The following is a 16596-nucleotide window of genomic DNA, read 5'->3' as shown; positions in this document are numbered from 1 at the left end:
CAAAACCTAACTAACTTAACCACTGTCAATTTAGGTACCTACCTTCAAGTCCCATATTTCTGCCTAGCTAAGCCCTGCCTATGACAATCCTACACCTCCAATGACTCCTATCATTAGCCATATAAACTTAATATACTTTTATCAGTAAGTGCACTTATCAGAGCCCCTAATTAAAATAAATCTACCAAATGGCTGTCTGCATAGTGCTCAAAGCTGATCATACCTCTTACTTGACTAGTACATTGGCACAAGACAATCTAGGATAGTGTAGAAACTGTCTCATGATTACTGTCAACCTGCTTAACATAGATTCTTTCAACTTTACCTGTGAGAGTTGGGTCTATATTACATTATTGAATGATGAAAATCGCAAACTCTCTTTTATCGAACTTAAAAGGTTGACACCACTAAACAGCGAAGTCATGGAACAGTGATTTTTTTTCCCAGGAAAAAAAATCACTGCTCCGTAAAAAAAACAAACAAAAAAATTCAAACACAAAATAAAGTGGGGGGATTCACCCCCACCCCCTCTACTTAAATATACCAACTCCGAGATCGTACCACAGTGGAGGAAATAGCAAAGTCCCAAAGACAGCCCACAGATTTTTTTCCATGGGGAAAATATTTGATGTTCCGTGTCTTTGCTGTTTAGTGCTTTCGACTTTTACAGTTCAATGAAAGAGCATTCACTCTTTTTCCTCATTCAATAATGTAACATTAGACCCGTAAGACATTTATCTTTTTACTTGGTTTGGTAGTATATCTCTCTACTTCCACCACTGTTAGTAAATAGTCTGCCACTGCTATATTTACTGATGTTATGGAAGTCAAGAAATCTTTGTTTGTGCCTCCCAGGCATCCATGGAGAAGGTCTCAGTCATGAAGTGATGCACCTATGACTACATTCTTGCCTACTACTGAACATCTGAACACCTAAGGTGCTTGGTGTTTCAGTGACACTTATCACATAGTTACACATTCCTTTATGCAATTTATTCTTTGCAGATATGTGTATATAATTCTTCTAGATAAATGGTGGATCAATCAAGGTATAATTGTTTGGGGTAAGATGGTGTCGAGTAATATCTTTATCTTCTCTTTTTTTAATTTGATGTGACAATAGGGTACAAATCCAACCTGAAAAAAGGCAGCATACATCTGTTACTTTCACAAAGCTGTAGACCTGCGTGGGAGGGGATGTCATAAATTTAAGTAACAGGTACTTATAGGAAGCCAGATTCTAAAGGGAATATAAAATATCAGTTTACATGGCTGGGTAAGCAGAAAAAAATATATACTCTACATAGTAAGGGTTCACCTCACCGAGAGTTTAATTTTTGACTAATGACACTGCATTGCAACATGGTGATGGTGTGGCAATCAAGTGCACGTTCCAAAAGATGCATTGATACTATGCTTTAGCTGGTGGTAGTTGCAGCAGATGTAAAAGATACCATAATATTTATTGAAATCTGCAGGATTTCTATAATTTTTATACATACATAATTTATACAGAAATGTTTACCATTTTTCCAACAATCAGTTTCTCAATCTAGCCATCACATGCTGTTCATTATATTTTTTTTAGATAATTCCATACATCTAATTTTCTATACAAATCCAGCACAAGAAAAAAAATATTTTATCTACTTGAAATTGTAAACATTAGCATAATTTAGATGCTTTCCTACTTTTCTGCATACTCTGTTATTATGTTTTGCCATATTTCTTTTAGTTTTGTGCATTCCAAAAATATCATCATCTTCTTTCGGCTGTTCCCATTAGGGGTTGCCACAGCGGATCATCTGTTTCCATTTCTTCCTGTCCTCTGCATCTTACTGTTTCACACCAACTGCCTGCATGTCCTCTATCACCACATCCATAAACCTTATCTTAGGCCTTCCTCTTTTCCTCTTACCTGGCAGCTCCATCCTTAGCATCCTTTTCCCAATATACCCATCATCCCTCCTCAGCACATGTCCAAACCAATGCAATCTCACCTCTCTTGCTTTGTCTCCAAACTGTCCAACCTGAGCTGACCCTCTAATATACTGATTCCTAATCTTGTCCATCCTAGTCACACCCAGTGCAAATCTTAAACATCTTCAACTCTGCCACATCCAACTCTGACTCCTGCCTTTTTGTCAATGCCACTGTCTCCAACCCATATAACATAGCTGGTCTCACTACCCTCTTGTATACCTTCCCTTTCACTCTTACTGGTACCTGTCTGTCACAAATCACTCCTGACACTCTTCTCAACCCATTCCACCCTGCCTGTACTCTCCTCTTCACCTCCCTTCCACACTCACCATTACTCTGAACTGTTGATCCCAAGTACTTAAACTCATCCACCTTTACCAACTCTACTCCCTGCATCCTCACCATTCCTCTACCCTCCCTCTCATTTACACACATATATTCTGTTTTAGCCCAGCTGACCTTCATTCCTCTCCTCTCTAAATCATATCTCCACCTCTCCAGGGTCTCCTCAACCTGGTCCCTACTCTCACTACATATCACAATGTCATTTGCAAACATCATAGTCCATGGGGCCTCCTGTCTGATCTCATCTGTCAACCTGTCCATCACCACTGCAAATAAGAAAGGGCTCAGAGCTGATCCTTGATGGAATCCCACCTCCACCTTAAAAGTAACTGTCACTCCCACCGCAGTCCTCACCAATGTTACACTACTCTCGTACATATCCTCTACCACTCTTACATACTTCTCTGCCACTCCAGACTTCCTCATACAATACCACAACTCCTCTCTAGGCACCCTGTCATATGCTTTCTCTAAGTCCACAAAGACACAATGCAACTCCTTCTGACCTTCTCTGTATTTCTCCAACAACACACTCAGAGCAAAGATTGCATCTGTAGTGCTCTTTCCTGGCATGAAACCATACTGCTGATCACCAATCATCACCTCCCTTCTTAACCTAGCTTCCACTACTCTTTCCCATAACTTCAAGCTGTGACTGATCAGTGCTGATCCTTGATGGAATCCCACCTCCACCTTCAGTCCTCACCAATGTTACACTACTCTCGCATATCCTCTACCACTCTTACATACCTCTCTAGGCACCCTGTCATATGCTTTCTCTAAGTCCACAAAGACACAATGCAACTCCTTCTGACCTTCTCTGTATTTCTCCAACAACACACTCAGAGCAAAGATTGCATCTGTAGTGCTCTTTCCTGGCATGAAACCATACTGCTGATCACCAATCATCACCTCCCTTCTTAACCTAGCTTCCACTACTCTTTCCCATAACTTCAAGCTGTGACTGATCAGTGCTGATCCTTGATGGAATCCCACCTCCACCTTAAAAGTAACTGTCACTCCCACCGCAGTCCTCACCAATGTTACACTACTCTCGTACATATCCTCTACCACTCTTACATACTTCTCTGCCACTCCAGACTTCCTCATACAATACCACAACTCCTCTCTAGGCACCCTGTCATATGCTTTCTCTAAGTCCACAAAGACACAATGCAACTCCTTCTGACCTTCTCTGTATTTCTCCAACAACACACTCAGAGCAAAGATTGCATCTGTAGTGCTCTTTCCTGGCATGAAACCATACTGCTGATCACCAATCATCACCTACCTTCTTAACCTAGCTTCCACTACTCTTTCCCAAAACTTCAAGCTGTGACTGATCAGTTGTATCCCTCTAATTACTGCAGCTCTGCACATCACCCTTATTCTTAAAGATAGGTACCAAAACACTTTTTCTCCACTCCTCAGGCATCCTCTGACTTTACAAAATTTCATTAAACAATCTGGTTAAAAATTACACTGCTATTTCTCCTAAGTACCTCCATGCTTCCACTGTTATGTCATCTGGGCCAACAGCCTTTCCATTCTTCATCCTCTTCATAGATGTCCTTAATTCCTCCTTGCTAATCTGTTTCTATTCCTGATTCACTATCCCCACATCATCCAACCTTCTCCCTCTCTCATTCTCTTCATTCATCAGCCCTTCAAAGTACTCTTTCCATCTACTCAGCACACACTCCTCACTTGTGAGTACACATTCCAAAAATATAAATATTACAAAATCCTTCATGCATTTTTTTTTGTATTTTGTTGGTATTTTTATTTATTTGTTTGCTTATTTATTAACCATTTATCAAAACCAACTCTCCATAAAAATTCTGGCATTCAACTATGTCTAAATCTTTTTCCTGTCTTTAATAGATTTTAATAGTGTTTTCAGGTTAATCTTTCCACAGAAATATTATATAATATTCCTGCATAATATAATCATAGCATGTCCTTTTTTTCTCTTACCGTATACCCTCTATCTGAACTTGCACAAACATAATCTTTTTCTAGTATTCATTTGTTATTTTACTTTTTTCAGTCTTTTTCTCTCTAACACTTTTCCAAAATAATTTTTACTTTTTAAAAATATCAGTGTTGAAAAAAGAAGTCTCACCACTTATTAAAACTTTGCAGTCTAATACAATGATGCTAAGAATGGGTACCTATCAGTTGATCGAGTTACCATAACATCAAAACTGTAAACAGTGAGACAACAAAATTGAAATGTTAGAGCAATGAACATTTACAAATCCTAAACACAATTCACTGAAAAACCAGCTGCAGATGTTGTACATAATTTTTTGTGTTTTGAAACCTTGTAACCTTTCAGTGGAGATTGCAGTACAGTGAGGATCGGGAAATCCACCTTTTCCTCACTGTAGTTTGATCTCAGAATTGGTATATATAATTTACAAGGGCTGTCAGGGGTGCAGGGGGCTTGCACCCCTGTTCAAATGTAAAAAAAGGTAGCTGGTTTGTTGGTGGTTATGCATAAGAATGTACATGCAATTGCTTATTATCACATGTTGAGAAGTGTTGCTGCAGTTTTAAAAACTCCATCCGTCATAGTGTTATGATGGTACATAATATGAAATTATGATTTTGTCTTGTAAATTTCGGTTTTGTTAGCCAACATTCTTGTTTCTATGCGATGTTCTTGTCTCAGTCTTTTCAGTTTCAGTGTTATGGTAACTCGATCAACTGAAGTAGATCCATAAGAATATATCAAGATTAATTAATCCAAATACACCTTAATCACACTCATTATAAAATATGCTTTTCATTATTCATTTTATTCTGGTACCCCTATAATGCTGTAAAAAGACACAATGATTCCATTTCTTAAGCAGTAGAAAAAGTAAGGGCTTTCCAAATATGTCATTTTCCATTTAGAACAGAATTTATTATTTTTTTTTCAAAAGTAAGTGTAAAAAGTTTTCTGCCTTACCATTTTCTTAGAAAGTACATATTAGAAAGAACATATTTCACTTTTTTTATAATTTCCATCTTTCCAAATTCATAGCATAGATTAAAATTTGTTTCTGGTAAAATGTATTTACCCAGTACTTTGACTCTGCCTCACTTATATTTTACCTTTCTAGATGATTTTGTGGTCTTAGAGTTTGTAATATATATTGTTTAATTTTATCAGGTAATGCCAAATCATCTCCACAAGACATCGTAAAATGCAATTCACCCTCTTTTAAGAAGTTGCACTCAATTTATTTAAATTTTTTTAACAGTTTTCTGTTGCATCATTCATAACAAAAATAAATAATTTAACTTATTAGGGATAATTACCTTATCTTTTTTAAACTCTATTAATTCATTTACTTTCCTCATTGACCATTATTGTACCAGTATGTATTTTATGTCATAACATTTTACAAAAAAATTATTTGGCTTTTCTACAATTCCGTGCTGCTTTAGTATTTTCCACATTTGCCTAAGATTGAGATTTTCAAGTGCCTTAGCAATGTCATAAAATATAAACTTATCCTCAATATTATTATAAACCATACTTTCTTTTAGTTCTTTTAGAATCAATAATACTTTTTTGAATTCTTCTGGTTATTCCATGAATTCCAATATGTTATATTTTATTCAAAAGTTCATCAAATATTTCTTACACAGCAAGTATTATAATATTGTAATCATTATTATAAAAAGTAATTGGCCTCTAGTTATTAAAATCTCTTTTTCTTCCTTTCATTATCATATAATTTTAGCCTATCTGTCACAGTTTGGATTCTTGTTATGTTAATGAAAGTAATTTGAGCAAATAGAAAAAAAATGAAAACCCTTCACTGAAACCACCTTGATGAACATCCCAACAATTTTGTTTTTGTGGGTGGCAAACCCCTGGAGTGAGGGAACATCTCTCCCACCACTGGACTTATATATACCAGTTCCTAGAAAAAGCAAACTGTAATGTAAGTGAAAGTAATTTTAGCAAACAGCACTTGCTGTTTTCACATTTGCAAAAACTTAGTTCAGTGAGACAATATGCTCCTTCACAAGTCCTAACAACATGTACTTCTGAAATAAACCATTCATTTATTGCATTCATAAAATATTTTGTTTCTTCACGGCTTGTGTTTTTGTAGAAAAAAAAACTGTCTCCTTATTCACAGGCATGGTTGGAGCTTTCATGTTTTAATATTGTTTAAATTCATCAGATGTGATATCCCTGATATCTTCTTAGTAGTTGTTACTTATTTTTTCACTTGATATTGTATTCAGTAACATATTTTTCTTTCTTAAATGCCTTTTTTGTATAATCTTTAACTCATTTTAAACTTTATTTGTATTAATGCATTTTTCATGTTTTAATTTTACATTTGCATTTGTTTAATCAAAATGTTGTTTTTTAGTTCTAAAAGATTCTTTCTCTTTCAGGAAACACTTTATATATCAAGTTTTTTCACTTTTCTTTAGCTCATATTTTGATCTACTGCCGATCATTATCGGACCTGAGTTCCGCTGTGGCGACCTCTAACCGGGAATAACTGAAAGATAAACAACATTTATTAGAATGTCTATGTTAATTATACCCTAACCATGAATAATCTTTTTCCTAATGTATCATATGTCTCTTTCAGTGTTTTGAACAATTCTTGTTTTTTCTTTTTTCAGAGCACTGTATTATTTTAAACTTCATTTTATATGCAGCCACCACTTATGTAGATTTTCATGTAACAATTAGACACATTTGTGATCTTTAAAAAGATTTTCTTTTTGTGTTTTTAATTTTCTTCTTTCTGGTATGCTGCATTTAAGCTATTTATTATTTTCACTTTCTTTTTTACTATCTAATTTTTCTAAAGGTTGCCCACACTAAATGATAAAAATGTTTTTATACCCTTATTAGTATCTTTCTGTTTTAATGCAACATCTGATATATATGCCATTTTAAGTTCAGTCCTTTTCTCAAATTTCTATATGCTGTTAATGTCAGAGGTTACCTTACTTCTTTTTTTTTGACATATGGCAATAAATAGTAAGCTAATCATTTCCATTTTTGCTAACATGTATGTGTACAGTTCTACAGAAAGTTGGTTATTTCCTTAACAGTTGCATTCACGTACATCTGTATTAATTATATGTAAAATTACTACTCATCTTGTTTTTGGAACATTGATATCCAGCAATATCAGATTTTTATTTGCAAATGAAATATACATTTTTGAGCATAGCCAAAAGACTATATTACTTTATCATATTCCGAGTTGCATTTTTTATTTATGTCAGAAACACTTCTTTTAATGGCTTATGTCATTGCAATGCAGCCATTATTCTTGTATAATTTTAATGCTATCCACATTAACTGATAAAAGCATTAAATTGTCCTTTCTGTCAAAAATTAGTTTTCTTTTAGTTTTGTTTGTCTCTAACGCTCTTTGCTATAATACTATTAGTCATTTCAGTTTCACTATTATCTCCCATCCCTTACCTTCAACATTATCTAGAACTTCACAGTGAGTTTTACATGCTCTTCTTCATTAATATTTTATTGTTGTAATACCATGCACTTAACTCTATATTTTCTTTAACTTCTGCTTCAGTTTAGAGTTCACTTTCATTCTATTTGTAATACATTTTTCTTTCACAATAACAATTTAGTTATACATTCTACCTTGTAAATGAATCATTTTCATTTTTATTTGCAAATGAATTACAACCAAACCATAAGTGATCTAATTTGAAACATGTTCTACACTTATGAATAACATTTTGCTTTCACTGCTCCATTTACTTGGACTGGAATTAACCTAATTTGGATTAACTTTCTGGTTTAAAAGCCCATGTTTGCATGGGTTTATGCTTGTTTAAGCTCCACGGATCCTGTTTTGGCATTCTGCAGACTAGAAGAGCAACAGAAAGGAAAGAGACTTTATGTGCTTCCATTTTGAGTTTTTCTGATTATACTGCTTTCTGCACTTGAATTAAGTCATTTTTTTTTCATTTAACTGCATTCATTTTAACTGTATTTGCTTTAATATTGCTACACACTCAACTGTGCTAGCTTGCACTGCATTTAAAGTATTTTTATTACTGTTTTAACTGGTTTTTTTTTCTGCAAAAAAAAGTTCTAAGCTTGTTTCCCACCTTTCCTGTTACTAGAGTAGTCCAGATACAGATTTTCAGTATCCAGGACTGTTTTGTACGTTTCTGAGTTCCCCAGACTTTTCTGTGTTAGATGGAAGCCTTCCAGCTCATCAGTGGGAATGTTAAGCACTAGGTAGCTTATCTACCACAAGAAGAGTGGTTTCTGGCTCTGAAATTGTGGTTTATTGGCTGTTTGGGCAGTTTTCCTATCCCTTCTAACTTTCTGGTTTAAAAGCCTGTGTTTGTGTGGGTTTGCACTTGTTTAAGCTCTGCGGATCCTGTTTTGGTGTCCTGCAGACTACAAGAGCAGCAGAAAGGACAGAGAGACTTTCAGTGCCTCCATTTTGATTTTTTCTGATTATACTGCTTTCTGCACTTAATTTTAGTTGTTTTTCATTTAACTGCATTTATTTTAACTGTATTTGCTTTAATAATGCTTCACACTCAAGTGTGCAAGCTTGTACTACATTTAAAGTATATTACCGGTGTCAGAAAGTCTGCTCTTCAATTTTTCCATTAGATCTTGCTAGATCTCTTCTCTCTTACACTTTAATTAGCTTATTTACTTAGAACTTCATCAGGCTTTTTGTAGCAATTATTGTAGCACACAGAAGTGCTATAAACACTAGATGTCTTGTAAGGAAACAGCTCCAGTACTTAGTAATGATGACCTTCCCTCCTGGCATGTCTAAAGGTCAGTTTCCTGTGCTTTTTCCTTTTAACCTTATAAACATTTTAAATTGTAAACTAATTTATATTGTAAGCTTGCTGACTGGGGTCTAAGGCAACTATAGTTTGTCCCCTCTTTGAATTGGCTTATTCCTAACCCTACCTAAAAAGTAGTTTACCCCTGCCCTCTAATCTTTGAAATTTTACCATTAAAACAACCCCAAAATTGTATTACCTATAGCATACTAACTTTAAAAAGTGTAATACAAAAGGACTTTCTCTACAGGCTTCACTTCATATAAATTGAACCTATAAGCTAACAAAATTAAATGCATATAAAAAGTGCCATAATATCTACCTAACTGCTCTAAGGCAGACTAGAATACCTTGGGATTTACAATAGCCTTAAAACTCCACCCCTCAGCCACATAAGCGAGGTTTTAAATCTACCTTCTGAAACCCGCCATTTTCAAATGTCTGGTACACCTAGACCCTAGAAACAACAAAACTGGCCACTGAATAAGGTACTCACAAAGTACAATAGTCCATGTAACACCAAACAAAACCAGTGGTACGCCAGGCAGAAGAAGTAATAAAAACCAGCAGTATTCACTTCACGGTTTAATAAAATCCAAGGACAAAGTAAGCGCTTTCACATTGATCAGCAACGCTTCATCAGACTTCAAAAACTACAAGCAGTACATAGCATTTAAATAGCATTTTCAATCAATCCATCAATTAATACATTAATTAAACCAATCAATCAACATTTAAAGGCACCATGCATCAATACTACTAAAATGCAGTACAAAATTAATAAACACATATATTATTTGACCAATGCTTTTACATTATGTATTCATTTCATTTTGTTTTTTATAAATGATTACATCATGAGTTTTAGTTTAGGATATAATGTTATTGAATACATTATATATACATATATTGTGTTACATATATTGTGTTATATTTTAATATAACTGCCTGGCGTACCACTGGTTTTGTTTGGTGTTACACCTAGACCCTGTCGACAGCATCCTCGTCCACATGGTATGTGTAACAATGCTATTAATTGCCCTTATTTATTGCCGTGTGTAATGTATTTTGGTAGAAATGAAACACAAGAGCCTGCAGACACTGGATCCTACCCAGTTCGGCTTTGTTAAGGGAAGATCCTGCCTCTTAAACCTGGTTGATTTCTTTGAAACAGTCACCAAGGCCATTGACGAGGGGAAGGTGGTCCACACAGCCTACCTGGACCTCGCAAAAGCCTTCGATACAATACCCCACTCGGGCATTATAGAAAAGCTCACCAGCTTAAATATAAACCCCTATGTCACTAGATGGATTGCAAACTGGCTCAAGGACAGAACCCACATGGTTAAAATTGCTGGAGCCATGTCAGACTCCAAACCAGTTACAAGTGGTGTCCCACAAGGCTCAGTCCTGGGACCTCTCTTGTTCGGTATATATTTCTCAGAGGTACAGGCCAACACGGAAGGACTGTGGCTGACCAAGTTCGCAGATGACTGCAAACTGGGCGCCATAATCGACTCTCTAGCTGACACAAGCATCCTCCAAAAGGGCCTCATAGAAACAGACAACTGGTGCGAGAGCCATGGCCTCAAGCTAAATGCCAAAAAGTGTATAGTCACCCCCTTTGGCAAAAGCAAAGTGCCCACAAATTACCACATAGATGGTAATCCATTAAGTACAGAAGAAGTAATTAGGGACCTGGGGTCCCAAGTTGATAGCAATCTCTCATTTGACAACCACGTGGCCAAAGTGGTTAGAAAAACATTTTATATAGCCCACCTAATCATGAAGGGATTCACATCTAGATCAGGGGAGGTCATCGTGCCTCTTTACTCATCCCTCATCAGGCCCATAATTGAGTTCAATGCCCCTTTTGGGATGTACCTTACCAGACACTTGCAGCAACTGGAAAGACCCCAAAAGTACCTCACCAAGAGGAACAAAGGGCTCAAACAGATGCCATATGCTGCCCGGTTAAAGAAACTCCAGCTCTACTCAGTGGCATACCGCCTGTTCAGAGGCGATCTGTGCCTGACGTATAAAGCCATGTCCAACCCGGAATTAATGGACATGCTGCACCTCAGAAAGTCCAAATCCCATCGAGCTATGCGCTCGAGAGACTTGAACCTCAGCAGTGAAATAAATAGGACATGCTGGAGGGACAGATTCATAACCCAGAGGCTCCCTTCACTCTGGAATAAAATCCCAGTCCAGGTTAGGCAGAGTCCCTCATTGACTCTCTTCAAGAGGAATCTTGATGAGTGGATGGGAGATCGTAGGTTTACCCCGGGTATCACTTCTGTGTCACTGTTAGACAGAGGCACAGTATACTAACCTCGAAAAAGGGCATAGCAAAATAAATTTAAAATGGGTGGCGAAAGCCAAGCACATTCTGGCTAGGCTTATAAATGCCCTAGGGCAGATAGCCTAGTATGAACCTATGAACCAGCTAAATTATATCATGTTTTAATTCCCTGCTGTTTCTGAGTGCCCTGTGTATCTTACAGTGAAATGCTAGTTACTGCTTGCCTGTGAACTTTTTGTTGAAACTCTAGCTGCTTGCCTGTGAACTCTGTTAAATTCTAGCTGATGGTTACATTCTAGACTGTTTATTAGTGCTAATTGCTGAATATCATAGTATAAGCGCTAGTGCATGCCTGCCCTGTTGATTTACAGCTGAAACAACACTCGCAGGTCTTATATAGTTAATACATGCAGTTTGCCTAGGGTAAAAAGATGTGGAATTATCCCAGTAGATGGTTTGCTTTACTGTTTTAAGTGACTGAGGCCATAGTATTGTAAATACAGCACTTGTGTGCTCAACGATATGTCCTAATGAGCTCTTATGTATGCTTTATTTCTACAAGCCAGAAACTGAAAGCCAGTGGTGCTCACAGCTTCATGGAGCCTCTAGGGTATCGTAAATAACCTAATTAAAGTGCATTCCTAATTAAAGTGCATTCCTACTGTTCTGTGCTGTTTTTTTGTACAGATTCTGGCTGGTTGTACTTTATGGGAAACAAAACAAACTGACCTGCCCTGTGATAGCATAAGCCTAGTATATCACAAATGCTAAATGTGCCTCTCACCTAAACATTCTAACCTGCTCTATTTTAACTTCTAGGTAGCTCCCCTGTGATTAAGTCCCTCACTGTGCTCCCAGATTAAGGAAATTATGCTACCCTGCTGAAAACATACTATTGAAGTCAGCTCACATTAAAGTGTCACGGTGGTTACTATTACAGTTTACTAATTTAAATTGTAAGCTTGCTGACTGGGGTCTAAGGCAACTATAGTTTGTCCCCTCTTTGAATTGGCTTATTCCTAACCCTACCGAAAAAGTAGCTTGCCTCTGCCCTCTAATCTTTGAAATTTTACTATCAAAACAACCCCAAAATTGTATTACCTATAGCATACTAACTTTAAAAAGTGTAATACAAAAGGACATAATCTAAAGGCTTCACTTCATATAAATTGAACTTATAAGCTAACAAAATTAAATGCACAAAAAGTGCCATAATACCTACCTAACTGCTCTAAGGCAGATTAGAAAACCTTGGGATTTGCAATAGCCCCACTTTGTTCACTTTCACTACACTCAGGCTCACTGCGCTCCCCCTCCCTTCCCCCAATTCTCACCCGCCCCCACTATCTCTACATTTCTACCTCATTAGCCACTCCCCCACCTACTAGCTCCTATCACCTCTTGCTGAGATAATTATTCCCCATAATTATTTCTTTTATCAGAGGCACATGGGATAAGAGGTTTGGGAAGTCACTCAGTGGAAGTTCTAGCAATACTAGAGTTTTCATTTTGTTTTTACTGATTGTTTTTTCAGTGACCTTCTCACTCATTGTTTTAGTTTGTTGTTTGAGATATTTTTGCAGTGACCCTAATGATAATGGACATCAGCTGGGTATAACAGTCCTGTGTTTCTAATGCTTAGCCAAACACTCTGCTTGTGTTGTGCTGATGAGGTCATGACAAGGCCGAAATATGCATATCCACAGCTAGTGGGGTTTGTCTTTATTGGCATGAAATTGTCCAGTAAAACGAAACAAGTCATGGGCATTCAGAATCATCAATGAGCTGAAACACCTGATGTTCATAAGGATCATTTACATATATCCCATGTGCCTCTGATACAGTAGGTTTGGGAGGTCACTCAGTGGAAGTTCTAGCTCTGCTAGAGTTTTCATTTTGTTTTTACTTATTGTTTTTTCAGTGACCTTCTCACTCATTGTTTTAGTTTGTTGTTTGGGATATTTTTGCAGTACACATCAGCTCTAAGAAAATTAGCACTAGAAACAAACTTGTAGACAAATTCCTGAAACTTATCTCTATGCTTAGGCCTAGCCTATTACTTGGTGGAGACATACGCCACAACCCTGGCCCATCCACCTTAGACACGTACTCCCCCTCTACCTGTAACCTAAGCTACAAACCTACAATTTCCAGACCATCTAACTGTCTCTTAACCTGTCATCTTAATATTAGAAGCATTAATAACAAGGTACATGAACTGCATGCACTCCTTGCTGTTCACTCTCCTGGGATTCTCTGTCTATCAGACACCTGGTTAAAACCTACCACTACAGGCAATGAAGTACTACATCCTTAGTATAACATACACAGGCTGGACCATGCTTCCAGGAAGGGGGGGTGGGGTAGCTATACTCTATAAATCAGAGCTGAATGGAACCACAGATGTAGTACAACCACCTCAGATTAACAACTTAGACATTCTAGCCACCAAACTGCAACTTAACAAAAGTAAATTCATTTATATTATCTGCATGTATATTCCCACAGGTAACAATATAGTTACACTTGAAGACACCTTACACTGGATATCTAGTCACTACCACCAAGAAATCCTGCTTCTCGGAGACTTCAGTATAGACTGGGCCACCTGTTCATCAGAATCCCCAACCACCCATATTAACCTACACTCATTTATGCAAATCATTAACACCCCTACTAGGGTAGGTAAGCCCAATCAAAAAAGAAAGCATACTTGATTGGGTACTCATCAATAGTCACCCCCATCTGTACACCTCTGGTACCCTCCCCAATAGTCTAAGCGATCACCATCTCACATATATAATTAAGCACAAAGCTATCAATCCACAACAACCCTTACTAAGAAATGTTAGAAATAACAAAAACTTTGACTCAGACAAATTCCAACAGGAACTAAAATCATGTAATTGGTCTATTTTTAAACTCCTTCCCTTAGAGGAAGCAGCTGTGTACTTTAACAATAAATTCCTTGAGATCTTTGACTTACACGCACCTATTCGCTCAAAAAGAACAAAGGCAAAAACTGCACCATGGCTTTCAAAAGAGACTAAACTTAAAATTAGCCTTAGAAACAAAGCCTGGGCTTTATGGCGTTCAACTAAACACCCCCAAGATCAAATTAAATACAGGCAACTTAAGAATGAAACTAAAAAATTCATACTACAAGACAAAAAACAATACTAATGCAAATTACAGACAGAAAATCAAAATAACCCTCAGAAGTTTTGGGCAGGGTTGAATAAACTACTACTCCCTGGACAAACTAATACCCCTGTCCCAGTTGCCACTACTGATAAACCCCCAGAGGATGTTTCAAATAGTTTTAACCAATTATTTACCGAGACAATTCAGGCCCTAGCCAGCCAACTACCTCCTAGCTCCCTTGGCCCAGAAAGTACCACCTCTGGAAATCTCTCATTTAGTTTTCAACCTGTTGCCACATCACTTATCCGTACCCTAATCAAAAAACTAAAACCCACCACACTATCAGCTGACCAACTTCCTGCTGAATACTTACAAAAATCAGCTGATGCTACTGCACACCCGGTATCGATACTTATCAATTGAAGCATAGAAGAAGCTAAAATTACCACTATCTGGAAAATATCCTATGTAATCCCACTCCATAAAGGAGGTAGCTCTACTGAATTCTCCAACTATAGGCTTATAGCTATACTCTCTCCACTTGCAAAGATTATAGAAAAATGTATTCAGACACAAGTTCATGCACCACCTAATCCATAACCACCTCATGGCAGATACCCAGCATGGTTTCAGACCTCACCACAGTACTACCTCAGCCCTACTAGCCTTTACCAACACCATAAATGAAACAATAACTATATTTCTTCAGCCCTCTTCTTGGATCTCTCCGAGGCATTCAATATGGTTGACCACCAACTATTAATCCACACTCTGCAAACACTTAGTCTAGATCCTAAAGCCCTTCAATGGTTTAAATCCTATCTAAGTGGTAGACAGCAGGCTGTTCTTTGGCAGAATAAACTCTCTAACCTACTGTAACACCCTTGGAGTACCACAAGGCTCTATACTAGGGCCCCTGTTATTTTCCATTTTTGTCAATGATATGAATACTGTCGTCCCAAAAGTCAGCTGTATCCAATATGCTGATGACTCTACCCTGATTTGCTTGGCCACATCCCCAATAGAGTTAGCCACCCAGACCACCTTTAACACAATAGAAAACTGGCTTTCCGAACGATGTCTTATTCTAAATCCTAAAAAAAACTAAAATGCTGTTATTTTTACCTACACAAAGGTCTACTGCCATTAACTTTACAATAAAAGCAAATGATGGAACAATAATCTCCCCTGACCTCTCCATTAAACTATTAGAAGTCATTACAGATAATAATCTAAAATTCGACCTACATGTTAACCAATTGATCAAAACCATCAACAAAAGATTATGATCACTTTACAGAATAAATGCCTTCCAAATCCCCCCAGCCAAAGTTGCCATAGCTCGATCTCACCTTCTCTCTACTCTTCTGTATGCATCCCCTCTTTTCTCTAATATTAACAAGACTCTCATGAACAAACTCTCAATCTGTTATAACCACACTGCTAGGTTTGCCACTGGGCTGCCTTTTAGGACACATCACTGCATCAGTCTAATCCAGCTTGGATGGCTTGAACTACTCAGTCTAATACTATATAACCAATTGGTTATGGCCCATAAAATTGTATATAATCCTAACAATACCTCTGCACTTAAAGATCTTGTCACCCTCTATAATAATCCTAGACCACTGCGCTTATCCAGCAGACTCCTTATTCAGATATGTAAAACTAATAACTCTTTGTAAATACTGTAGGTAGATCGTGGAACTCTCTACCAGCTGATATTACCTTACTTTCTTCACTTGGACAGTTCAAACCTAGGCTCAAACACCAACTGGGAACAAACTGGCTATGTCACTGTATCAAGCCTGGTTAACCTTTCACTGGAATGTGTAAATCTGCTAGGTAGCCTACTATGTAATTTTATCCGATTTTCTCTCGCTGAATAGCACTACCTGACAATTTGTTATAATGTTTGCTCTTCTAATCACTGAAAATATTCTATATGTAATTTGTATTGTCTGCCCATCTAATCTCTGTAAATAATATATCTG

The sequence above is a fragment of the Protopterus annectens genome, chromosome 16.part0, assembly GCF_019279795.1.
Source record: "Protopterus annectens isolate FY-2018-M chromosome 16.part0, PAN1.0, whole genome shotgun sequence".
Taxonomy (NCBI): Eukaryota; Metazoa; Chordata; order Ceratodontiformes; family Protopteridae; genus Protopterus; species Protopterus annectens.
The sequence above is the reverse complement of the archived record's forward strand: the minus strand, read 5'-3'. Positions refer to the sequence as shown.